The sequence below is a fragment of the Triturus cristatus genome, chromosome 1_1 (genome assembly GCF_964204655.1).
Source record: "Triturus cristatus chromosome 1_1, aTriCri1.1, whole genome shotgun sequence".
Taxonomy (NCBI): Eukaryota; Metazoa; Chordata; class Amphibia; order Caudata; family Salamandridae; genus Triturus; species Triturus cristatus.
This window is the reverse complement of record NC_140579.1, coordinates 493809943-493837642: the sequence shown is the minus strand read 5'-3', so window position 1 is coordinate 493837642 and position 27700 is coordinate 493809943. Positions and strand designations below refer to the sequence as shown.

Here is a 27700-nt window from a genome sequence, read left to right as displayed (position 1 = left end):
ATACAGGAGGCGGGGGAGCATGACCATTTTGGCCAGCGCCACCCTGCCTGTGATCGTCAGTGGGAGTGCGCTCCAGAAGTGCACCTGCGACCTGAGCGCCATGACCGCCCTCCCCAGATTCCCATCGAAGAGGTCGGCCGGGCATCGGTACATTTGGATCCCCAAATAGCGGAAGGTGTCTTCCTTCCACTGGACCAGCGTGCCATCCAGGCAGTATCTCGGATCGTCAATACCGGCGCTAAAGGCATACAGGCAGGATTTGGCTGCGTTCACACGTAGCCCCGAGATAGCGGCGAACGTCCTCAGCAGCCGCGGCAGCTCCTCCGGGACACGCCCCACATCCTGCACATAGACCAACAGGTCATCAGCGTAGAGCGACACGTGGTGGACGGCGTCCCCCAACCGTATACCATCTCCCAGGGTTGCCCGCACAGCCACAGCCAGAGGCTCAATTGCCAGGGCGAACAGGAGCGGGGAGAGCGGGCACCCCTGGCGGGTGCCGCGGCCCACCGGTATCGCCTCCGAGATGTGAGGGCCCAGTCGGACACGGACCGTGGGTCGCCTGTATAACAGGTCGACCATCTTCAGGAATTCCCGGTCCAACCCATATCGCAGCAGCACCTCGGCTAAGTACCCCCACTCCAGACTGTCAAATGCCTTCTCTAAGTCCAAGATGAGGCACCCCGCTCTGGGCCACCTGTGCACTGCCTCGGTTGCTACCCTGAAGTATCGCCGAATGTTCAGGGACGTTGACCGTGCCGGGACAAAGCCATTCTGGTCGGTGTGCACCAGATGAGGGACCACCGGCGCCAGCCGCTCCGCCAGCACTTTGGCGAGGATTTTATAATCCACGTTAAGCATCGCTAAGGGACGGTAGGAGCCCAGCTCCGTGTGGTCTCTGTCAGGCTTGGGCAGGGAGACCACGAACGCCTCCCGCATAGAAGGGGGGAGCGACCCCACCTCAAGTGCTTTATTGTAGAGCTCTCTCAGCAGCGGCGCCAGGGACTCTCGGTATGCTTTGTAGTATTCCGCGGGCAGGCCATCTGGCCCCAGCGTCTTCCCGGATGCCATTGATTGAATTGCCTCCCCAATTTCCTCCAGAGAGAGAGGCCCGGCGAGTTCCCCATTGTGTGCCGCCGTGACCTCGGGGAGCTGGACAGAGGCCAGAAAGTCCCCAAGAAGATGCGGGGGGCCAGTCCCCCTCGCTTTGTACAGTTGCCTATAGTGGTCAGCAAAGGCCCGGTGTATTTCACGCTGTATGTGGACTAGCGTGCCATCCTCGCTACGGATCGTTCCTATAGGGGCACGTCGGTCCTCCTGCCGCATGAGCCAGGCCAGGAGGCGGCCCGCCCCGTCCGCCCTAGCGTGCGTCCTGGCTGTGTGCGCAGCGTAGTTGTGGCACCGGAGCCGCTCCAGGAGGTCCGCGTGCCTTTCCCGAAGGTCTGCCAGGGTGTGTGAGTGCCGACCCCCTCCTTCTCCCTCCCTCTCGTGCCGCAGGAGTTCATTCTCCAGGCTCGTCAGAGAGTCCAAGAGGCCCCTGCGTATGTTCCAGGTGGCCCCCAGGCAGAGGCCGCGTATGGTCGCCTTATGGGCCTCCCACTCCACCAGTGCATCACTCGCAGTCCCTTCGTTTGCTTCAAAGTATGCCAGAATGGCCGTGCCAAGGGAAGATCTAAATTCCGGGTCCTCAAGCGCGCTTGGTTGAAGCCACCAGGTGGGCACCGGCTGCCGTTCCACCACCCAGCTATATCGACCCCAGCAAGATCTCCTGCCCGTTCAATTTTCCCCGCACCAGCGTGTACCTGCCCTCACCGTCCACCACCACCTCCTCGCACCGGAAAGGGACCCCCGCTCGCACCCATATCAGTGTGCCGCGCGCATGCGCCGAATAAGTGGTGCCATATGTGTGCCCTCTCCATCGCCTGGAAAGCCTACCCAGTTCTAGCTGCGACATATGCGTCTCCTGCAGGAGGGCGATCCCAACAGAGTGGCGTTGCAAGTAGGAGAAGATGGAGTAGCGCTTTGACGGTGTGTGCATGCCCCGTATATTCCAAGTCACAACATTAGTGTGTGTCATCGTGAAGGTGGAAAAGCCAGCCGGGCTGGAAGTAGAGCGTCCGCACCCGGGGAGGAGGATGAGGGGCCGGCCACGCGACCCAGGGGAACATATAAATGCGCTGCCATGTAAACAGTGTAACTGCCGTGAACAGTAGAACAAAAGGGGCGTATTCCCAACGGGGCATCCGTCCAAACTTCAAAGAAACAAATTAACAATGCAGTGTGTCAGTACAGTGTCTGATGGGGTACGCGCGGGAGTGTCGACAAGTTGGCACAATTTCCCCCCTCCCCAATCTCCTCTAAGTGAAGGGAAAGCAGCAGCTTATCTAGCATGAAACTGTCGCGCTGTCCGAGCTCGAGGGCGCGGCAGCAGGGACCCCCCACTGTAACGTCCAGCGGCACGCGCCACAAGCAAGCCGCCCTGCACTGCCGGGCGCCCCCCGCACTAAGTCTATGCCCTTCAGGAAAGAACCCCCTCTCTCTCAGGTCCCCGCCCCTCCCCCAGGTGCGCAGTTGCAGGACAGGTGCGTGGGCATACCTACCCCGCATGGCTCCCACCCCAGTGCGGTGCGGCAGTGTCCCATCACACAATCAAGTCAGCAGTCTGTGGGGTCACCGCCGGTAGAGCCAGTTCCTCCGAGATCACCGTGGACGGGGACGAGGCACCACTGGTCCCCAGGGCGTTGCACGCTCCAGTCTCCATGCAGTCTCCACTGTGTGGCGTCCCCAGAGTCGCCACCGCATCAAGGACCTCCTGTCGCTCCACTCTGATCCGCTCAGGGCTAGGCGCCACCAGCCCCATCCGCATCTGCTGTCGGGCTCCCCGCCTCCTGCGCCTCCTGGGTCCTCTCTCCGGGCGGCCGTCAGGTTCCGCGCCCGCGGGTCTCTCCCCCGTCCACTGCCCCATCTCCTCCAGCCAGTCCCAGACATCCGCCGGGGAGTCGAAGAAGCGGGTCCCCTCCTTTGCCACCACTCTCAGACGGGCCGGGAACAGCAAGGAGTAGGGCAGCTCCAGTTCCCGAAGTTGCCTCTTCACCGCCAAGTAGTTGCTCCTGCGCCTTTGCACAGCCGCAGTGTAGTCGGGGAAGAACATGACGCGACTACTGCCAACCGTCGGGTCTCCAGATTTGCGTGTTTCACTCAGGACCGCGTCCCGGTCCCGATAGTTCAGGAGCCTGAAGAGGAACGGGCGGGGCTGGGCCCCTGGTTTGGGTTGTTGCGCCGGCACCCTGTGCGCTATTTCCACCACAAAGTGTTGGGATAGCGCCCCTTGCGGCAAGAGGTCCTTCAGCCAGCGCTCTATATACTGCTCCGGGTTCCTTCCTTCCACTCCCTCTGGAAGTCCCACGACGCGTACATTATTGCGACGGGAACGCCCTTCTGCTTCATCGACCCGGTCTTCAAGCGCATTAACCCTGTCCAACACATCCTGCAGCGCAGCACCATGGCTCTGGGTGACTGGCTGGAGCTCCCGAAGCGTCTGGCCCTGGCGCTGAGTTTCTCCACCGCCGCAAGCATGATGTCCATCTTGGCCGACAGGGCTGCTGATTGTGGCTCCGCGTCCCCCCCTGGACGGGCCTGCGTGGTGTCCAAGCTCCCTGTGCGTGACTGTCCCTGCTGCGTTTTGTCACGGAGCCGGCCCATCACGTATTGTTGAGCCGTCAGCATCCGCAGGCTGTCTCCTGGTGTCGCGGGCGCGGCCCGATGGCTGCACCTCTGCTCCTATACGTTGCGCCCCTCTGCACGGCCACCAGTGCGGGCAAGCAGCAGGCCCCAAGGTCCGCAGGGCTCCTGGACCAGTATGTCGTGCGCCTCTCCCCAGGTCAGCTCGCCACTGCCCTCTTTTCCGAAATGTGCCAGTCGGTGGGGTCTCCTGCGGCTCCCCTCACTGGCGCCGGCCACGACCAGCCAGACTCTCACCCGTCACTCTCCAGCCGCACCGGGTACGCCCGACCGGCGCCCGCCGGAGACTCCCGTGGCTCCCTTCAGCGGCGCCTACTGTGTTTAGGCTGGCGCCACCCCAATGTCGCCAGGTGCCCGCCGGCTATCTGCTGGGCCCCCGGGCACATGGAATGTCACTGATCCAGCACTCCGGCTACCGGGGACGTCCGGGGGGCCCCCCACGCCCAGCGCGCCTCACTCAGCCACCCAGAGGTTCTCCTACTGCCCGGGCACCTGGACTGCACTATTGTTCACAACGGTGGGCACTCCCAAAATGGCGTCCCTCGCAAGATGGCGCCCGCCACCGCCCGCACCAGTCCACAGGCTCCCGGCAGCGAGCGTCCCCCAGCCTCCGGGCCCTTCAGGCTGCCAAGTCACTCCTCCACTCTGCCTCTGTGTCCCTGAGGCGGCCGCTCCGCTCCACCTCTCCTGAAGCGCACTTGCCCAGGCGCGATCACAGGTCGCCGCTCTCCCCGCAACGGTAGCGCAGGCCGCTCCGCAGGCTCCACAGCCCCCAGCAACTCACTGTTCATCGTGGCGCCTCTGCACTCGTCGCCTCCGCGGGGTCCACGGCGTCCCAAGGCCCCCAGCTCTCCGTCCGCCGTGTCCGGGCTGCGGGCCTCACTGCATGCGGGCTGCTCAGGCCAGCCGCGTTGCTCCCCCAGGGCTCAGCCCCGCCCGCCGCCGTCACCAGTGTCCTCGCGGGCCGCGACAGGCCACCGCAGCGCGGCCCAGGCCGCCGCCGCCACTCCTCCTCTGCGTTCCACCGCAGCAGGCCCTCCGCCGCACCGCAGTCTCCAGCCGGGAGCCCCCCGGCAGCCCCCACCGCAATCACACGGGGCCTCGTAGGTCACTCCGCTCCTCGTCCTCCGCTCGCCCGACTCGTCTTCAAGCCGGCGTCCGCCGCTAGCGATCAGCTCTGCCGCGCGGGCAGCCTCATGCGTCCTCGTCTCGCGGATCCCGTCCAGAGGCGGCCACCCCACGGCTCCTGGGCCTCAAGGATCGTCCCCGCCGTCGTCCCGCACCCGACCAGCGCTTTACGGGCCAGAGCTGCCCACTTCACAGGAGAACTGACAGGATTAAGCGGGGGTAACGGTCGGAGCCTCAAGCACTGGCGTCCGACATGTTCGCCAGTTGGCCACGCCCCCCCGAATTATTGGGAGCATTCATGAGTGGTAAAGTGAACTGCCTGGTCTGTATTCTTTGGATAATGTGATTCTGTTTCAAGGTTGGTGTTAGTGCAATGTATTTAGTTGCTGATTTTCTGTTAGAAGATTTGTATCCATTTGCGATTTGTTAGTGTTTTTATTTTTTTCTAAAAAAATCCTAAATGTGATAACCAAAGTGACCCCCCTTGCAAAACCAGGTGGTTTTGCGATAGGCCATTTTGATGTCACCTCACTACGTTTTGGGCCCTTGCCTGCCGCGGGTACTTGGGCCTCCCACACAAGTGAGGCACCATTTTTACCGGGAGACCTGGGGGAACGCTGGGTGGTGGTAAATTTGTGTGAGCCCGGTGATGCCACAACTTTCCCACCCCAAAATGTGTGAAAAAGTGATTTTTCCAGCTAAAATTGAGGTTTGCAGGGGATTCTGGGTAAGGAAACGTTGGGGGATCCACGCAAGCCATACCTCCCTGGAAGCCGCCGGGTGGCTAGTTTTCAGAAATGTGTGGGTTTGGTAGGTTTCCCTAGATGGCCGCCGAGCACCGGGTCAAAAACCAAAGTGACCCCCCTTGCGAAACCAGGTGGTTTTGCGGTAGGCCATTTTGATGTCACCTCACTACGTTTTGGGCCCTTGCCTGCCGTGGGTACTTGGGCATCCCACACAAGTGAGGCACCATCTTTACCGGGAGACCTCGGGGAACGCTGGGTGGTGGTAAATTTGTGTGAGCCCGGTGATGCCACAACTTTCCCACCCCAAAATGTGTGAAAAAAGTGATTTTTTCAGCAAAAACTGAGGTTTGCAGGGGATTCTGGGTAAGGAAACGTTGGGGGATCCACGCAAGCCATACCTCCCTGGAAGCCACCGAGTGTCTAGTTTTCAGAAATGCGTGGGTTTGGTAGGTTTCCCTAGGTGCCGGCAGAGCTAGGGTTCAAAAACTACAGCTCGTCACTTTGCCAAAAAAGGGTCATTTTTCACTGAAAAATTGAGGTGTGACCACGTTGCGTTTTGCGCCGTTTCCTGTCGCGGGCACTATGCTGACCCGCACAAGTGAGGTACCATTTTTCTCGTAGGACTTTGGGGAACGCGGGGTGGGTGGAAATTTCTGGATCCACGCAGATTCCAGAACTTTCCATCACAGAAATATGAGGAAAATGTGTTTTTTTTGTCAATTGTTTACGTTTGCAAGGGATTCTGGGTAACAGACCATGGTGGGAGGCAGTCAAGTCACCCCATCCTGGATTCCCCTGGGTGTCTAGTTTTCAAAAATGTATAGGTTTGCTAGGTTTCCCTAGGTGCCGGCAGGGCTAGGGTTCAAAAACTACAGCTCGTCACTTTGCCAAAAAAGGGTCATTTTTCACTGCAAAATTGAGGTGTGACCACGTTGCGTTTTGCGCCGTTTCCTGTCGCGGGCACTATGTCGACCCGCACAAGTGAGGTACCATTTTTCTCGTAGGACTTTGGGGAACGCGGGGTGGGTGGAAATTTGTGGATCCACGCAGATTCCAGAACTTTCCATCACAGAAATATGTGGAAAATGTGGTTTTTTTGTCAATTCTTTACGTTTGCAAGGGATTCTGGGTAACAGACCATGGTGGGAGGCAGTCAAGTCACCCCATCCTGGATTTCCCTGGGTGTCTAGTTTTCAAAAATGTATAGGTTTGCTAGGTTTCCCTAGGTGCCGGCAGGGCTAGGGTTCAAAAACTACAGCTAGTCACTTTGCCAAAAAAGGGTCATTTTTCACTGCAAAATTGAGGTGTGACCACGTTGCGTTTTGCGCCGTTTCCTGTCGCGGGCACTAGGCCGACCCGCACAAGTGAGGTACCATTTTTCTAGTAGGACTTTGGGGAACGTGGGGTGGGTGGAAATTTGTGGATCCACGCAGATTCCAGAACTTTCCAACACAGAAATATGGGGAAAATGTGTTTTTTTTGTCAATTTTTTACGTTTGCAAGGGATTCTGGGTAACAGACCATGTTGGGAGGCAGTCAAGTCACCCCATCCTGGATTCCCGTGGGTGTCTAGTTTTCAAAAATGTATAGGTTTGCTAGGTTTCCCTAGGTGCCGGCAGGGCTAGGGTTCAAAAACTACAGCTAGACTCTTCGCAAAAAAAGTGTAAATTTTCAGTGTGAAAATGTGGTGTGTTCACCTTAGGTTTTGAGCCACTTCCTGTCGTGGGCACTATGCCTACCCACACAAGTGAGGTACCATTTTTATTGGGAGACTTAGGGTAGTTCAGATTTGTAAAGCAACTGTTATTACCTATTGATTTTTGATGCATTTCTCCCTTCCAAATGAAAGACATTGTGTAAAAAGAAGTCATTTTGAAAAATGACCAATAATTGTCATGCAAGTATGAGTATTCCCAATTTCGAAAATGTCCAAATATGCACTGTTTCTAAACTCTGTAATTTGTTCCCATTTCAGAAATATATAGGTGTCTTTCATACCGATTTTTCCATGTATACATTTTCCCACAATAATTGCTATATACCCGGAACAAAACAAAAAAAACCATTACAAAATGCTGCTCAGTTTTTTACTCTGGGTTCGTTGGGCTCTTAGTGAACCTACAAGTCCTATATATCCCCACAACCGGGAAGGTCCACCGGATGTAACGGTACATTGCTTTCAAAGAGATGTCATAATTCGAAGAAGTTACAGGTGAAAACGTTGACTCAAAAGGCTGCTTTTTTCAACAAATGTTTAATTTTTCCTATATTTACCTGTTAGTTTCTATAAAGAAACCTTGATGGATCTACACAAATGACCCCTTGCTGAATTCAGAATTTTGTCTACTTTTCAAAAATGTATAGCTTTCCAGGATCCATTATTGCTTTTCTACCCATTTTAACCATTATCTGGAAGGAGGTTGAAAGCACAAAAAATAGCAAAAATAGGGTATGTCCCAGAAAAATGTCAAAACTGTAAAAAAATGTTGGATTTCTGCCAAAAATCTGTCATTCCCTAAAAGCTGGAGAAATTGTGATTTCAGCCCCACAAACCCTTTTTTGATATCATTTGCAGAGAAAAACCCAGACGCTTTCATTTGCAGCCACTTTTCCCCATTTTTCACAAAAAAAACAAAATGTTGCTGTATTTTGACTAATTTCTGGGAACCCTCTAGGAGAATCCACAAACCCTGGGTACCTTTAGAATCCCCATGATGTTGGAAGAAAAGGACGCAAATTTGGCGTGGATACCTAATGTGGTCAAAAAGTTACAGTGGCCTAAGCGCGCACTACCCCAAATAGCCCAAAAAAGGCTTAGCACAGGAGGGGAAAAGGCCTAGCAGCGAAGGGGGTAAGGATGCCCTATCTAAATCATCGCAGTAACCAAGAACTCTAGAAAAAAGCATCTCTCTAACTTTATCCCATTTAGACTGGCTCTCACTCAGATGTAGAATAAAACTGAAGTCCTGTAACTCATGTACAACAATAACAGCCACCCAATAGGGCAACGTAAATATAAATCCTTAGACTCAATACCGCTCTACCTCTATCATGATCCTACTCACCACACCCAAATCCAACTACCTCATAAGAAAATAAGAGACACCAATGCTTCTCACTGCAAGCACCATCTCTAGGACAACCTCCGGGCCAAAATCAGATCATACAACTAAATCACTACTGTCATCCGAGAAAGGTCCATAACCTTTCATTTTCTGCCAGTAGAACCTTGATTTAAGACAGGTCCTTGGTGCATGGCTAGAATTTTTACATACTTGTCATGAAACGACCAAGATAACAGGAGAGTGTTCATGACCAATTTCACTCAGTGTACCTTGGAATGAAGAGCACAGGCATAACTAAACCCAACCTTACAGAAAGTCCCACACCTCATAATTAGCACAGCCATATACTATGTCTGCTCCTGTTATGGTCCTCGACCGCTTCTGTTCCTTTCAACGAACACAGTTCCTGCCGCAGTGAGTTTTACCTTCCTATCACTGATATTCACTTTCATCAACAGGGGAACCTTTTCCTGTGACCGTGTCCAGGTTCCCAGTTAGTAACACTTTGATCTGATTGGCATGTAAGCTACAGCCAGTGAACATGGAAGCTGCAATCATAATATCCATTATTCTTAGCAAAATCTGCCAGAAACAATCTTCATTGTCTGCTTGCAGCTCCGGGCAGGGTTTTTCATTCAAGGCCTACCCTACTGTCTTGTATCTGCCCTAACATAATGCTACATCCCAGCCCATGCCTCTATCTGCTTGTGTGTCCTGCTATGATAGATGATACTCAACATGTCACCCCGGGGTCCTTCAGTCAAGCTTTTAAAGCCCCCTCCTTTGATGAAGAAGAGGCTAGTGACAAGGCCTTAGACAAATGGGAGGCCTCTATCGAAGACACTCTAAACATTATTGCGCCATTTAGAGCAATACGGACACGGGATAGGGTCAGCTCTGCCCCCTGGTACTCCGAGACTCTTAAAAAGGAAAAGGCCCACCCAGTGTAGAGGCAGAGAAAGAAAATGGAGGATAACCAAGCGGCCAGAGGATAAACAGGCCCTTTCAGCGTCACATAGAGTTTACTTAAAAAACTGTAATACAGCTAGAAGAGACCATCTAGGCTCGTGAATACAGGAGGCTAAGAACTCCTCTAAGGAGCTTTTCAAAATACTCAAGTTCACAAAAGCTAAAGTAAATAAACCATCCATCACCCCTATACAAACGCTATGTAATGATTTAGCAAATCATTTCAAAGACAAGATTGATAAGCTATACCGTTCCCTGACGGTATGAAAAGTTTCTAATGGGTTACACCCTTCTGGGAGAGACCCCTCACCACCCAGACTAGACTCCTTCACAATCATTACCATACAGCAAGTGGAAACCTTGCTGGTGCAAACGAAATCCGGCGCACCCACAGACCTGGTGATGCCATTTATAATGGCTGAACTAGCCCCAATCCTAGCTCCCTCACTAACCGAGGCCTGTAACATTTCCTTGGCCACAGCCACCTTCCCAAGGAACTGGAAAAAGGCGTATATAAAACCTCTGCTTAAAAAGGCGCTGGCAGACCCGACAGAGTTGGAAAATTATAGACCAATATCCATTCTTCCAAGTAGCTTGAAGGTCATGGAGACACTGGTAAATAAGCAACTGATGGGATATCTAGAACAGCATAGTCTACTCGACTCCTCGCAATCAGGATTCCGTGCAGCTCACAGCACGGAGGCGGCATTGGTGGAGGTTGCTGACACCATCAGGATGTCACTGGACAGAGGGACCCCCACTATGCTGGTGCTCCTGGATCTATCAGCGGCTTTCAACACCATCTCCCACCGTGTCTTGTTGGACAGGTTGCAGGAGATTGGTGTCGGAGGACGAGCCTGGTCATGGCTGCAGAGCTTCCTTAACAACAGAACTCAATGTGTCCAATTAGATAGATTTGTCTCCCAGACCACAGCAGTAGACAAGGGGGTCCCGCAGGGCTCAATCTTAAGCCCCACTTTATTCAACATCTATGTGGCTCCGCTGGCCACCATCATTCGCTCCTGTGGCTTTGAGACTATCTCGTATGCGGATGACACACAGGGGATAGTCCCCATCGAGATGGACCCAGCGGAGACGAGAGCTAAGTTTAAGGCCTGTATATTGCAAATCGCCACCTGGATGAGAGAATTTTTTGCAGTTAAACTCCAATAAAACAGAGATCCTCCTGTTTGGTAAGGCCATGGAGATATGGTCCTTGGACTGGTGGCCATCGGAACTGGGGGAGGCACCTAACCCAACAATACAGGCACAGAACCTGGGTATACTGATCGACAAGCTCTCGCTGGAGGAACATGTGAAATCAGTATATGGAACTTGCTTCGGTATCATACGGATGTTGAGGAAAATCTTCCCATGGATCCCTGTGAAGGACAGAAAGACCTTAGTACAGGCCTTACTAGTCAGTAGACTAGATTATGGCAATGGGCTTCTGGTAGGAATCAGGGAGGACCTTGCAGCGAGACTACAAGTAGTGCAAAATACAGCGGCACGACTATAAACCAAGGCGTACCCCCTCCCGCCCTCTCTTGCAACAGCTGCACTGGCTGCCTGTGAGGAAGAGAGCATTGTTTAAGCTACTAGTGATGGTGTTTAGGGGACAGGTCCGCTATATTTAAAGAGGAAAATAATAGCCTATACACCTGCTGGTTCACTAAAATGTAGCAACCGTTCTGTTTAAAAGGCCTGACACAGAGCTACTGTGCTTGAACATGCCTCCACAAACTTGAATGCTTGACTACACCATGGGCCTCTACTTACTCCAAACCTCTGCAACGGGCCCTAAACACCTGATGTAACCTGCACTACTACGGGCTGGATCAGAAGTTCTTTACTTGCAAACTTGGCCCCCTCCACAAGTGCCAGGTACCTACAACCTACACTTCAGGCCAGCCCAGCTGGCCCACCCATGCTTCTAAATGCAATTCTTGTCTGCTGACCTCACTAAGCTTAGATATCCAAATCAGATGCTGCCCACGAGCGCCTGCATTTCTGGAGAGGCTGGCCGATCCCACTTTTGTCTTTAAACTCCTATTTTAATTTGCATTATTGGTATTTATTGGTGAAATTGCTTGTTCCCTTATATTTGATTTCTGGCACATATTTTATGCCATATTTGTTGTGGCGGAAGATCCATAGCCACTCACTGGCATGCTGGCAACCCATTGAGTGGTGTCTGCAATGGGAAGTTGAGGCTGGCCATAACTTTACAGCAGGAGGCACTATGCTTCAACCATCTTACCTTGATGGGTCGAGGCAGGTCAGGCTTCTTCCAGCGTAACACGATCTGACCAGCAACAGTGACACCATAGAACAGGTAGTTAATGAAGCCCACATAGTTAATGAGGGTGTATATGTCGCTGGTGACCAGCATCAGCAGGGTGGACAGGCACTGGAGGAGGAAGAGACGGTTGTAAACAGAGTGGTACTGGAGACAGCTGCATCAAATCTACGGTTCATTTGCATTTGGCATATCAAACTTCGCTATCAGCTGTAATGTTTCTCTCCATTTGTTTGCATGTCTCCTTCTCGCTCTCGTTCATGTCCCTTCTTTATTTTGCAGCCCTTTAGCCATCCTACGGTTCCCTCCCCTCTAAGATTGTTACTTGCCTTCATCTTTTTTTTAATCATATGGTTCTCCTCTGTCTCCTAAAGGCTTCCTTACTGCTTTCATTTTATCTCCATGTTGTTTCTCTTTTACATCCCACCCCCCTTCGCCTCCCGCCCTAGGTTTCCCTCTTTCATCAGCAATCTCCCCATCTCTCAGGTTCTCTACTCTTTTATTAGTAGGTTCCCTTCTTCCTTGCTAAACGTTCCCAGCACCTCACAGGATCCCTTTTCCTCTGGTACATTATCTTTGCTCCATCATCGTTCTGTCCATCTCATGTGTTGCATCACACAGGTTCTCTTGCCTTTCATCTCTTTAAATACTTTACTCTCTCTAACCATCCCTTATTTTCTTTCTTGAACTTTCTCTTGCGCCCTCTTGATGAAGCCCCAATGTACTGCCCTGAATGCAGCTGTGCCATGCAGGCAGCGGATAATCAATGCCCAACAACGCTGATCAATAAACAAAGCAGACGTTAGAGAGCAGTCAATAGCTGATGGCCGTCGCAAATAAGGTAAGGAAAACTTGTGAAAGATTACACATTCTTTCTGCTAAATGAGGAGCAGAATCTGAGACTGCATAAGATGGTGGGTAGTTATAAAGTGCTAGAGTGCTGGTTGTGGTGGAAAATGCAGAAAGGGTTAGTGGTTAGTGGAAAAGGCAGCTGGTCTTAAGTTTCTAAAGCGACTATGGTTGCGGACAAGGGTGCAGAATATTAGTCTGTGTGTAATGGAGAAAGGTAAGCGGCAGCAGACGTGCTATCAGGAAAAAACAACATTTCCCGACAGGCTGGTAATCTGAAGGTGCAGCTGGGAGCGCACGGGAAGTCACATAGTGGAGGTACTGAACCTCCTTCTCACTACGACACATCCCACGTCTCACTCATTCCACCTCTCGCGCACTTGTCTCTACCATCCATGCGGTCGTTCACTCTCTGGTCACTCTATCCTTCACTAACACTTCCTGCTTTCGCTAGCACCTCCACCTCTTCCTTATCGCTCACCTGTCCCCTTTCCTATCTCTGCTTCCCAGTCTCATTGGCTCCCTTGTGAGTTTTGCATGTACCATTTTTCTCTTTTTCGTTAGGTCTCGCCTGACCCAGCGCATTCGCTGGTCTGGCGAGACTTATTGAGAGGGCTCCAAAAAGTGCTACCAGGCCAGCCTAGAGCTACAGTGCAGGTGCGGGGGCGCGCGCGTCGCGCTTGACCGCGATTACTTTCACTTTCTCGGCCGCAGGGCCGCTTTGATGTTTGATCGTGATCGCGATCACTTTGGCGGCCGCAGGGCCGCTTGGCATAGCCAATAGGTCTCGCTTTTGGGACCTTATAAGTATTTAGTTATGCAACTGTTGCATGGCTAAACACTTATAAGGTCCCAAAGGCGAGACCTCTTGGCTATGCCAGTGCTTGTTTTTCTGTTGACTGCAGGTTCGTCTTCCTTTCACACCTTCGGTCTCATGCGTTTCTCTCTCCCCCACGTGTTCCCTTTCCTCTCATTCCCCTTTTCTATGTTGTGGTTGAACTCTTTCTCTCTCATAGTTCTGTTTAATTCTCATTGCCTGTAACTGGAGTAATTCCTTCACTGCCATGCTCATGTGCAGCCCCCTCTGGCATTCATAATCTCTCTCACATTTCCTTCTCGCTCTCATACACTCTCCAACATTCAATTTTCTGTCTCTCTTGTCATTATTTACCCTTTCCCTCACTCTATCGTTCCCAATGGACTGGTTGTAGCCAATTACAGAATGGAGGAAAAGGCGGAGACAATATGGAGGTAATGGTTCATCCAATGGAAGATGGATGGGGAAGGCTGATCCAATGGAGAGGGAAACAAGCATTTGCAATGCGATAGGTCTCGCATTTATAAGAGTTTGAGCTATTGGCATTGTAAAATTACAATGCCTTTTATGTATGTTTTGGTTTTAAAACAAATAAAAGGCATTGTCATTTACAATGTCAGTAGCATAAACTCGCATAAAAGCAGTGTGTGGAGTGCAGCAGTGTGCGGCATGCAGCAGTGTGCGGCGTGCAGCAGTGTGAGGCATGTAGCAGTGTGCGGCATGCAGCAGTGTGCGGCATGCAGCAGTGTGCGGCATGCAGCAGTGTGCGGCGTGCAGCAGTGTTTCGTGTAGCAGTGTGAGGCATGCAGCACTGTGACGTGCAGCGGCGTGCAGCAGTGTGCGGCGTGCAGCAGTGTGCTGCGTGCAGCAGTGTGCGGCATGCAGCAGTGTGCGGCATGCAGCAGTGTTTCGTGTAGCAGTGTGAGGCATGCAGCACTGTGGCGTGCAGTGGCGTGCAGCAGTGTGCGGCGTGCAGCAGTGTCGTGCAGCATGCAGCAGTGAGTAATGCAGCAGTGTGCAGCAGTGTGTGGCGTGCAGCAGTGTGCCGGTTGCATCAGTGTGTGCCGTGCAGCAGTGTGTAGCGTGCAGCAATGTTTCGTGTAGCAGTGTGCGGCGTGCAGCAGTGTGCGGCGTGCAGCAGTGTGTGGCGTGCAGCAGTGTGTGGCGTGCAGCAGTGTGTGGCGTGCAGCAGCGTGCAGCAGTGTGTGGCGTGCAGCAGTGTGAGGCGTGCAGCAGTGTGAGGCGTGCAGCAGTGTGTGGCGTGCAGCAGTGTGAGGCGTGCAGCAGAGACACGTGGAGGGTGAGGAGAGACACGTGTGGAGGGTGAGGAGAGACACGTGTGGAGGGTGAGGAGGAGACACGTGTGGAGCGTGAGGAGGAGACACGTGTGGAGCGTGAGGAGGAGACACCTGTGGAGGGTGAGGAGGAGACACATGTGGAGGGGGAGGAGGAGACACATGTGGAGGGTGAGGAGACGGGTGAGGCGGAGGGTGAGGAGACACGTGTGGAGGGTGAGGAGAGACACGTGTGGAGGGTGAGGAGAGACACGTGTGGAGGGTGAGGAGAGACACGTGGAGGGTGAGGAGAGACACGTGGAGGGTGAGGAGAGACACAGAGGGTGAGGAGAGACACGTGTGGAGGGTGAGGAGAGACACGGGTGGAGGGTGAGGAGAGAGACGTGTGGAGGGTGAGGAGAGACGTGTGGAGGGTGAGGAGAGACGTGTGGAGGGTGAGCAGAGACACGTGTGGAGGGTGAGCAGAGACACGTGTGGAGGGTGAGCAGAGACACGTGTGGAGGGTGAGCAGAGACACGTGTGGAGGGTGAGCAGAGACACGTGTGGAGGGTGAGGAGAGACACGTGTGGAGGGTGAGGAGAGACACGTGTGGAGGGTGAGGAGAGACGTGTGGAGGGTGAGGAGAGACACATGTGGAGGGTGAGGAGAGACACGTGGAGGGTGAGGAGGGTGAGGTGGAGGGTGAGGAGAGACACGTGGAGGGTGAGGAGAAACAGAGTTGGAGGGTGAGGAGAGACGGAGGTGGAGAGTGAGGAGAGACACGTGTGGAGGGTGAGCAGAGACGTGTGGAGGGTGAGCAGAGACACGTGTGGAGGGTGAGCAGAGACACGTGTGGAGGGTGAGGAGAGACACGTGTGGAGGGTGAGGAGAGACGTGTGGAGGGTGAGGAGAGACACATGTGGAGGGTGAGGAGAGACACATGTGGAGGGTGAGGAGGGTGAGGTGGAGGGTGAGGAGAGACACGTGGAGGGTGAGGAGAAACAGAGTTGGAGGGTGAGGAGAGACGGAGGTGGAGAGTGAGGAGAGACGGAGGTGGAGGGTGAGGAGAGACGGAGGTGGAGTGGGGGGGAGGGGAGGATATCACTTTTACTTCCTCTCCTAGTGTAAGGTAACGCCCCCACCCCACAGGCCCTGCTGGGGCCGAGAGCAGATCACTGTTCGCATCAGCTGTCACCCGAGACCGCTCCGTACTTGTTGGTAAATAGAGGTTCACTATCTGTTGATAATGGGATTCACTTGGGGGGCTGACTTACCTCCTCCACCCCCAGGGCCAACACTGAGAAGGCATCAGAGACCTGGTGCTGCCTATGCTGAAGTACTGCGAGAGAGAGGGATGGGGGGGGCGGGCAGAGGAAGAGGAGTGGGGTTAGAGAAGGGACAGGTGGGGAGAGAAAGAGGAGAGAAGGGACAGAGACAGAAAAGGAGCAAAAAAAGAATTAGAGAGAGTAAAGAGGAGAGTTGGGGAAAATGAAAACATTACGAGAGAACATGTAGCAAAGAGGTGGAGAGAGAAGATGGGAGAGAGTAAGGACGCAGCCAAGAGATAGGGCAGAGACAAAAAGAATCGAAACAATACAAAAGTATTTTCCAAACTCGTAAATAACCACGGGCCAAACAACTGATCTGCAATGAAGCATCCGAATCCGGTATATCATGACGTTAACCATGCAATAAAAAATAAATTACAAAAAAAATAAAAGAACACCCAAAAACACGTATACACCATGTTGACCCTTTTCCATGCAACGTATTCTAAAACGCCATTCTCATTCATACATTCACAGCAAACATGTTCACAAGAGTGACAGAAAATGTGGTATTAGTGTTAAATTTTTGTTTACATCCATACCCGCTCACTTATGCAATTAAAGGATTCATGACCACACGGTTAAACAAAACGTACTGATTGGCCTTGCCGTGAAGGAGAAACACGTGTTGACACACACTCCCGATCTGTGAAACGTTCACCCCACTTTCTCGAAATTGAAACCAGTGCATGTGTCAGACGAACTTCCTGCCGCTTATCTGAATGCACCAGTGGCAGAAGATCGTCACCATCTTGCAACAACACAATTAAAGGGAGGCATGTCTGTCTCTCCCCACCGCCACATGTCTCTGAGTCTTACTGTCTCATGCGAGATCTCCCTCTAGGAGACAGCTGACACCGACTCTTCCCCTGAGACAGTACGGGAGATGCATGTGTGTGCATAGTGTGTGTGTCTATATGTATATATCTGTGTGTGTATGCATGTGTGTGTGTTTGTATGTGTATATGTTTGTGTATGCATGTGTGTGTTGGTGTGCAAGTATGGGTGTGTCATTGTGTTCATTTGTCTTCATGGATGTGTACACATATGTTTGTGTGTATACCTATGTCTCTGTATGCATGTTTGTGTGTATGTATATGTGTTTGAGTATGTTGGTGTGCGTGCTTGTTTATAAGTGTATGTGGGGTTAGTGTGTTGGTGTGCATGTATATGCATATGTTTATGCATGTCTGTGTGTGTTTGTATATGTTCATATGTGTGTGTAAATGCATGTGTGTGTTTGTATGTGTGCATAGTTGTGTATGCATGTGATCAGAGGGAAGAGTGCACTTGAGGGCAAAGAGGAAAACATACAGGGAAAAGCACGTGAGGGCAGAGAGAAAAATACAGAGGGAAGAGTCCATGTGAGGGAGGAGAGAAAAATAGAGAGGGAAGAGCTCATGTGAGAGCAAAGCGAAAAATACAGAGGGTAGGGAGCATGTTAGACCGGAGATAAAAACATAGAGGGAAGAGAGCATGTGAGAGCAGAGAGAAAAATATAGAGAGAAGAACACATGCGAGGGCAGAGAAAAAAATACAGAGCGAAGAGAACATGTGAGAGCATAGAGAAAAAATGCAGAGGGAAGAGTACATGTGAGGGAAGAGAGACAAATACAGAGGGAATAGCACATGTGAGACCAGAGAGAAAAACATAGAGGGAAGAGCATATGTGAGGACAAAGAGAACAAGTACAGGCTATGCCAAGCGGAAGTGATCGCGTTTGCGATCAAACATCAAAGCGGCGAAAGTGAAAGTAATCGAGCAGAGCATCAAAGGGCTGGGTGAGAAGGGAATGCAAGGGTCAAAGCGGCTAAAGTGAAAGTAATCGAGCAGAGCATCAAAGGGCTGGGTGAGAAGGGAGGGGGGAATGCAAGGAGCAGAGGAGCAGCTGTGCACGTGCACGCCATCGTGCACTCAAGCCCTAGGCCAACAAAACCATGTGGGTAGCACTTTTGAAAGCCCACTTACAAAATGTCTCAAAGAGACAGCTTTCGCTGTCTCAGCGAGACCTAAAAAACGACAGAATGGGGGAAATGTGATCAATATAAAAAGGAAGGAGATAGTGCAACTAAGGAAAGGTGATGGCTCGGACGGTCTAGGGTGGGATGGCGCACACTTGGAAGAACGTGAAGGTGAGGAAAATGCCCCAAAAACAAACGAATAGGAAAGATGATAACTGTGAGGGACACTATAACCAATGGGCGTTAACAGATGATTTCCTGGTTTTCCAGACAATACACAGTGAGAAAAGCGAGGTTGGTATTGCCAGAGGACACCGACTGACTGCTAGGTGCGGTATTTGGAACACGTTGATTGGTGAATGGCTGGCCTTTGGGGATTGCACAGGGAGAGGGGAAGTAATGGATAAGTATGCTATGGAAAGCGTGGATATCTAAACAGTAAAAGGCAGATGAGATGCACAGTGGTTGTAAACATATGAGGATCGTTATGGGTGAGAGGGTACGATGCATAGGGTGCTGCATGGAGTGAGTTGTAGCCATGATTGGATTAACAAGGACCCAAAAGGTGGGTGAGTAATTGGCTTAAATGATTAATGGTAAAGTGTTGAGAGGGGAGAAGAAAGAGTTAGGCAGACAGATGCATCATGCTTCCTTACAGTAAAGAGCAAGGCTGGGATGGGGGTGCAACGTTTGATGTGGATCATGGCCAAGATGCTGGGCAGGTGACCTTCACGGGCGCCAGCAAAAAATAATCTATAAAGAAACAAAAGAGCGAGGTCAAAGGTGAACAATATTTCACACGCCTAGGAAGAGGTGTGTGAACAGATGATGATCTAATGCATCTACCACAGCACATGTAGAAACAAGGCACACCTGTGAACAGCCTTACACAGTTGTGTCAACACAAAACTAGTGCTGCCCTGATGTACATTCTGCAGCCAGGCACAATCACACAGAATGTACTTCTGAGAAAAGACATTGGTTTCAGAAGGAACCACAAGTGTCCAATGAGGTGTACCTGTGGCTGTCCCGGACCAGTGGCAGCTCATCCGCTAAGGCAGAGGAGCGTTGCCCCACTGCTTTTAAGCAGGGTCACTGAAGGCACGGCACTCACCAATAACAACTCTGTCTGGAGGCTGGGTACCAGGTACTTCCTGCTTCCTGCCTTGGAAGCAGGGAAGAGGACTAAGAGGAGGCGGCGGCGCCGGCAGTGGAAGGCAGGTAAGTGGTTTTATTTTTATTTTTTATATTTCATTCCCTCCCCCCCAGAACCCCCAACCAAGAGCCCCTCACCACCTTCAAATACCAGCCGCCACTGCCCAGACCTTACTTTTAACATCCGAATAATGCAACTAACAGATTTGCTCCAAGACCACTGCCTTTTGTCCACTTCTGTATGGATGACACCCAATCAGGGATGGTTTGCCAACTGGCTAAACTTGTAGCTCTTGAATCACAGAGAGGCACCTACTGGTTAAGACTTAATGACAGTACAACTGGAATTATTACCTCAGGTGCTCTCCATATTCTTTATTGGTACTTTTTCGTTTGGAGTATGTATGCAAATTAAACGGGTGGAGAGAACCCCTGTTACATGCTGATGCCAGCAGATTACACAAGTGCACAGAAGAATGGTTCTATCGGATACTTCCCTTCCTTCCAGGCATGGTCATGTTGCTGTTGTGGGCAACTTGGTAACCCATAGGATATTATTTACTCCTTCTGTCACTCCATCAAATCGGATAGAGACAACTTAGTGTGAAGTGACGGTAATCAATTGAACTTTGGCACAAGGTTATTTCTCTCTGTGAAGTACACTTCTAAATCAGTGTACTGGCTTCCAAATACAGGCCCAAGTTCATTGTAAAATGCTCTTCTGGCTTTTAAGAGCCTGCACTTCAAAACCCAAAAGAGAAATCCAGCGCTACAGTCCTAACCAGACACCATGCTCAGCTGTCATTTTTCAACGGCCCAACACCCCATGTACTCTAAGCGGTGGCAGTTTACTTTCCTGTGCTGCAATAATATTGTGGGACTTCTTGCTATTATGGACTTTTCAGACTCTCTCCTGAACATTTTGGTTTTGAAGACTTAATGCTTTGAAGCATGAATTATAGAAGACTCAAACAAACACAACCAACATACAGCAGAGAATCACAGCACACATGTACACATGCTATGGTCCTAGAACAACAGTCTATGCTCTCCTGGCAGCATGGTAATATACAACCCGACAGGGGCCTTCAGGGCGAACAGTAGGTATTAGCGTGGCTGGCCACTCCATAGTACTTGCTCACACTTAGACGATACTTCACCTTGAGGATGTAAAGAGCGAGCCATTCACGCCTCCAAAGGTGGACAGGGCGACTGATATCGGCATGATCCAAGCCATGACACCAAGCAGTTTCTCACCAAAGGTCTGGAAGAGAGGGAAATGAGACAGACATGAGAGTGGTATGGTGGATAAAAAAGGAAGAGAAAACAAGGATTGGCATAGCCAATAGGTCTCGCCTTTGAGCGGTGTTATTAGTATTGCCGAATATGAGGCCTCCATAAATAATATGTTGAAAAGGGTCTAAAAATAGGCCAAAAAATGAATACATTTGAAGAGTGCCTGATGTCCAACCTAAAGGAACGTCAGATATCAGGTCTAGGTTGCCAGATGTCACTGAGAGCATTATTTCAAGTCATATACGTTAAGTTAACAACCTGACTCATTCAGTGAATTGTAGCCTTGGTTAACATCAATGGAAGCATCTAAGCACTATCTCTGGAGAACAATAGTTTGTAAAAGGAAAAGTAGGCTGGAAATGAGTGCTTACGCTTTCGAGTTACCTAGCATGAGTTTTTGTACGTGATTTATGCTCTTGCGTTTAATAAGTGTATTTATGAACAAAAGTACTATTTGTCTCTGCCATCTAAAGGGAGAAACGTTTCAATGGACCCGATGGAACTGAAAAATTATCGTCCTATTTCCCTCTTGCCGGTCCCAGCGAAGATTTTAGAATCTCACCTGAATTCCCACCTAAGTGCCTATTTGAGGGACCATCAAATCCTTGATGGTTCTCAACATGGGTTCAGAAGCTGTCATAGCACAGAAACTGCGCTCACTGCGGTTTTTTACAATATTCGTACACAGGTGGATGCAGGGCAAACCACCTTACTAATTTTACTTGATCTTACCGCAGCCTTTCATACCTTATCCCCACTGAGACTTGTGGAGCGCCTCAGGGCGATAGGTATTGGGGGCTCGGCTTTGGGGCTTCTCACTTCCTTTCTTAGCTAGCGGACTCAAACAGTGAAATTGGGAAATTTCTATTCGGATTCAACTCCCCTATCATGCGGAGTGCCTCAGGGCTCTTCCTTGAACCCTACGTTATTTAATATCTATGTTGCCCCGCTGGCAGAGGTGGTAAAATCTTTTGGTTTGGAGGTGCTGTCATATGCGGATGACACGCAGATAATGGTGTCCATCACTCATAACATCAGTAACTCCGCTCGCAATTTTAAAAATTGCATGCAAGCAGTCTCGTCATGGATGGTGCAAAACTATCTGAAATTAAATGGCAAGAAGACGGAGATTCTTATTTTTGGGGACAAGTTGGACATTTGGTCCGGGGAGTGGGGGCCTGACTCTCTGGGCACGTGCCCAAGTCCCGTCACCCATGGTAAAAACTTGGGAGTTTTGGGACAATTCCCTTTCTTTGAACCTGCAGATTAGCAGGACGGTGGCCACCTGTTTTGGGCTAATCAGGCTTATAAGGAAGATCTCGCAGTTTCTCTCATTTGCCTCACGCAAACAAGTTGTCGTTGCGCTAATATTGTCCAGATTGGACTATTGTAATGCCCTTTATTTGGGCATTAACAAGGGACAGTTGCGGCGCCTGCAGCTGGTGCAGAATGCCACTGCCAGGCTGGTGATGGACTTGCCTAAACACCACTCAGTCTCGGCTTCTCTTCTTTCTTTGCACTAGCTTCCTATGGATCGCAGAATTATTTTCAAAACCCTTTGCCTCACTCACAATGCTTACTATGGCCTGGGTCCTGATGGCATTAAAGCTTTATTTCGATACTATGCTCCTATTAGGAATCTCAGGTCAGCAAACAAACATCTCCTTACCATTCCCAGGTTTAAAAGCGTGAGATGGGGCGGGAGAGCCTTTTCAATTGCCGCAGCCAAATTGTGGAATTCCCTCCCTGAGGAAATTTCAGAACAACAATCACACACTTTTTCTAAAGGTTTTAAAGACCTGGCTGTTCCCTTAGATGCTTGTCGGAGCCCTGTGGGTTTCTGAAATATTCAGATCCACAAGAATATTTTTACTGGATTGGTCCAGAGATTAATACGGTGAAAACAAATTCTAGTTGAGGATCGTAGAGGTGATCAGGTGTCCCTAGTTCTCAGCATGTTTTTCTTGAGTTTGAAGAAAATTTAACTCCTGTCTGTTTAAAGAGAGGCAAATGAAAAAAGACGGGGCCAAGTTTCCATGTGTGCCAGACAGTGCAGAATTAGTTAGCTGCCCTAGCAGAAAGGCATTTATTGATAGAGATGTCATGTTTAAAGTTGCATTTAATTCTTCTTAGGCCTAGTGCCCCTCGGTGTGTGTGCTAGTGCCATTTGCTCAGCCATTCGGTGTAAAACTGAAGTCCTACTTCTATGTTTTTAGAATGTCCCGGTTTTTGGTTTTTAAGAGCAGGCCATCTGAGGAATGTCAATAATACGGGTTTTGTCGTTGCAGAGTAGGAGTTCACACTATACATTGCCGCAGGTGAGGACAAATCTAAGGTAGAGTACATGGAGGTGACGGAGAATACATGCAGTGTTTTCTGGATGCCAGTCAGTAGAGAGGGACCCTCGTACCCCTTCCTACGGAGGCGCCGCTGCTAACCTGGTCATGTCAGCTCGCTCGCTTCCACTCCCTCCAAACACCCACCGCGCCCTGCACAGGTCTGCGATGCGATGACAAGACACCCAGCAGGAGCACTGGGAGAAGGCACTACTGAGGCATGCATGCTCGTGGAAGGACGGCTGAGCCACATGTCAGGTGCTGCCTGACCCCGCTCCAGATCTGTAGGCCTGGCAGTCATTCTCTCAAACTGTCCTTGCTGGAGCAGAGTTTTCTGTTTGAAAATTCGTTGGTTTTTGAAGCTCTGGCATGTCTATTTGTCATATTAATTTTATTAATTACTAGCAATTAATTATTTGTCTTGTGCGAGTGTGTTTATATTAATCAATCCGTTTGTCCTAATAAGAGAGAGTTACACGTGGGTGCGCATGAATGTGCTGTTTAACAATAACGTGCGTGTTTTCATGTTTAAATGTTGCTATGCACCTGCGCGCTACGAGAGGTACTAGACCTGATAACGATTTTAGCAGCTTACACAGCAACCCCACACATTTTCCTACTCCCTGCTGACGAGAGGCAACTACCTCGAAACACGTGTCCAGGGATGGCACACGCCACGCATACTTGCATTCACACTCGAGCATAGGTGTATCCGCCGACGCTGACCTTCAGGGACCATTTTCATTGGGGGAACACGCCTGGTAGGTGTAGCAGTGTGCGACCAATCTGGTTTAACTTTATATTCAGGCTCCCTTGAGCCGGTGGAGTCGACGGACTCATGGTTACGCACCTGCGCGCTACGAGAGGTACTAGACCTGATAACGATTTTAGCAGCTTACACAGCAACCCCACACATTTTCCTACTCCCTGCTGACGAGAGGCAACTACCTCGAAACACGTGTCCAGGGATGGCACACGCCACGCATACTTGCATTCACACTCGAGCATAGGTGTATCCGCCGACGCTGACCTTCAGGGACCATTTTCATTGGGGGAACACGCCTGGTAGGTGTAGCAGTGTGCGACCAATCTGGTTTAACTTTATATTCAGGCTCCCTTGAGCCGGTGGAGTCGACGGACTCATGGTTACGCACCTGCGCGCTACGAGAGGTACTAGACCTGATAACGATTTTAGCAGCTTACACAGCAACCCCACACATTTTCCTACTCCCTGCTGACGAGAGGCAACCACCTCGAAACACGTGTCCAGGGATGGCACACGCCACGCATACTTGCATTCACACTCGAGCATAGGTGTATCCGCCGACGCTGACCTTCAGGGACCATTTTCATTGGGGGAACACGCCTGGTAGGTGTAGCAGTGTGCGACCAATCTGGTTTAACTTTATATTCAGGCTCCCTTGAGCCGGTGGAGTCGACGGACTCATGGTTACGCACCTGCGCGCTACGAGAGGTACTAGACCTGATAACGATTTTAGCAGCTTACACAGCAACCCCACACATTTTCCTACTCCCTGCTGACGAGAGGCAACTACCTCGAAACACGTGTCCAGGGATGGCACACGCCACGCATACTTGCATTCACACTCGAGCATAGGTGTATCCGCCGACGCTGACCTTCAGGGACCATTTTCATTGGGGGAACACGCCTGGTAGGTGTAGCAGTGTGCGACCAATCTGGTTTAACTTTATATTCAGGCTCCCTTGAGCCGGTGGAGTCGACGGACTCATGGTTACGCACCTGCGCGCTACGAGAGGTACTAGACCTGATAACGATTTTAGCAGCTTACACAGCAACCCCACACATTTTCCTACTCCCTGCTGACGAGAGGCAACTACCTCGAAACACGTGTCCAGGGATGGCACACGCCACGCATACTTGCATTCACACTCGAGCATAGGTGTATCCGCCGACGCTGACCTTCAGGGACCATTTTCATTGGGGAACACGCCTGGTAGGTGTAGCAGTGTGCGACCAATCTGGTTTAACTTTATATTCAGGCTCCCTTGAGCCGGTGGAGTCGACGGACTCATGGTTACGCACCTGCGCGCTACGAGAGGTACTAGACCTGATAACGATTTTAGCAGCTTACACAGCAACCCCACACATTTTCCTACTCCCTGCTGACGAGAGGCAACTACCTCGAAACACGTGTCCAGGGATGGCACACGCCACGCATACTTGCATTCACACTCGAGCATAGGTGTATCCGCCGACGCTGACCTTCAGGGACCATTTTCATTGGGGGAACACGCCTGGTAGGTGTAGCAGTGTGCGACCAATCTGGTTTAACTTTATATTCAGGCTCCCTTGAGCCGGTGGAGTCGACGGACTCATGGTTACGCACCTGCGCGCTACGAGAGGTACTAGACCTGATAACGATTTTAGCAGCTTACACAGCAACCCCACACATTTTCCTACTCCCTGCTGACGAGAGGCAACCACCTCGAAACACGTGTCCAGGGATGGCACACGCCACGCATACTTGCATTCACACTCGAGCATAGGTGTATCCGCCGACGCTGACCTTCAGGGACCATTTTCATTGGGGGAACACGCCTGGTAGGTGTAGCAGTGTGCGACCAATCTGGTTTAACTTTATATTCAGGCTCCCTTGAGCCGGTGGAGTCGACGGACTCATGGTTACGCACCTGCGCGCTACGAGAGGTACTAGACCTGATAACGATTTTAGCAGCTTACACAGCAACCCCACACATTTTCCTACTCCCTGCTGACGAGAGGCAACTACCTCGAAACACGTGTCCAGGGATGGCACACGCCACGCATACTTGCATTCACACTCGAGCATAGGTGTATCCGCCGACGCTGACCTTCAGGGACCATTTTCATTGGGGGAACACGCCTGGTAGGTGTAGCAGTGTGCGACCAATCTGGTTTAACTTTATATTCAGGCTCCCTTGAGCCGGTGGAGTCGACGGACTCATGGTTACGCACCTGCGCGCTACGAGAGGTACTAGACCTGATAACGATTTTAGCAGCTTACACAGCAACCCCACACATTTTCCTACTCCCTGCTGACGAGAGGCAACCACCTCGAAACACGTGTCCAGGGATGGCACACGCCACGCATACTTGCATTCACACTCGAGCATAGGTGTATCCGCCGACGCTGACCTTCAGGGACCATTTTCATTGGGGGAACACGCCTGGTAGGTGTAGCAGTGTGCGACCAATCTGGTTTAACTTTATATTCAGGCTCCCTTGAGACGGTGGAGTCGACGGACTCATGGTTACGCACCTGCGCGCTACGAGAGGTACTAGACCTGATAACGATTTTAGCAGCTTACACAGCAACCCCACACATTTTCCTACTCCCTGCTGACGAGAGGCAACTACCTCGAAACACGTGTCCAGGGATGGCACACGCCACGCATACTTGCATTCACACTCGAGCATAGGTGTATCCGCCGACGCTGACCTTCAGGGACCATTTTCATTGGGGGAACACGCCTGGTAGGTGTAGCAGTGTGCGACCAATCTGGTTTAACTTTATATTCAGGCTCCCTTGAGCCGGTGGAGTCGACGGACTCATGGTTACGCACCTGCGCGCTACGAGAGGTACTAGACCTGATAACGATTTTAGCAGCTTACACAGCAACCCCACACATTTTCCTACTCCCTGCTGACGAGAGGCAACTACCTCGAAACACGTGTCCAGGGATGGCACACGCCACGCATACTTGCATTCACACTCGAGCATAGGTGTATCCGCCGACGCTGACCTTCAGGGACCATTTTCATTGGGGGAACACGCCTGGTAGGTGTAGCAGTGTGCGACCAATCTGGTTTAATTTTATATTCAGGCTCCCTTGAGCCGGTGGAGTCGACGGACTCATGGTTACGCACCTGCGCGCTACGAGAGGTACTAGACCTGATAACGATTTTAGCAGCTTACACAGCAACCCCACACATTTTCCTACTCCCTGCTGACGAGAGGCAACTACCTCGAAACACGTGTCCAGGGATGGCACACGCCACGCATACTTGCATTCACACTCGAGCATAGGTGTATCCGCCGACGCTGACCTTCAGGGACCATTTTCATTGGGGGAACACGCCTGGTAGGTGTAGCAGTGTGCGACCAATCTGGTTTAACTTTATATTCAGGCTCCCTTGAGCCGGTGGAGTCGACGGACTCATGGTTACGCACCTGCGCGCTACGAGAGGTACTAGACCTGATAACGATTTTAGCAGCTTACACAGCAACCCCACACATTTTCCTACTCCCTGCTGACGAGAGGCAACTACCTCGAAACACGTGTCCAGGGATGGCACACGCCACGCATACTTGCATTCACACTCGAGCATAGGTGTATCCGCCGACGCTGACCTTCAGGGACCATTTTCATTGGGGGAACACGCCTGGTAGGTGTAGCAGTGTGCGACCAATCTGGTTTAACTTTATATTCAGGCTCCCTTGAGCCGGTGGAGTCGACGGACTCATGGTTACGCACCTGCGCGCTACGAGAGGTACTAGACCTGATAACGATTTTAGCAGCTTACACAGCAACCCCACACATTTTCCTACTCCCTGCTGACGAGAGGCAACTACCTCGAAACACGTGTCCAGGGATGGCACACGCCACGCATACTTGCATTCACACTCGAGCATAGGTGTATCCGCCGACGCTGACCTTCAGGGACCATTTTCATTGGGGGAACACGCCTGGTAGGTGTAGCAGTGTGCGACCAA

The 27700-nt window shown here is 51.2% G+C and overlaps 1 pseudogene across 1 annotated transcript in view; it reads right to left on the bottom strand.

Moving 5' to 3' along the window:
- LOC146870462 (large neutral amino acids transporter small subunit 2-like) overlaps positions 1–27700 on the bottom strand; it is a 351489-nt pseudogene that overhangs the window by 54658 nt on the left and 269131 nt on the right. The window contains exons 6-8 of the transcript XR_014978319.1: positions 20493–20596; positions 18834–18930; positions 11910–12059 (exon numbers count right to left, since the gene is read on the bottom strand). The product of XR_014978319.1 is annotated as a large neutral amino acids transporter small subunit 2-like (transcript). The remainder of the gene's footprint in view (positions 1–11909; positions 12060–18833; positions 18931–20492; positions 20597–27700) is intronic.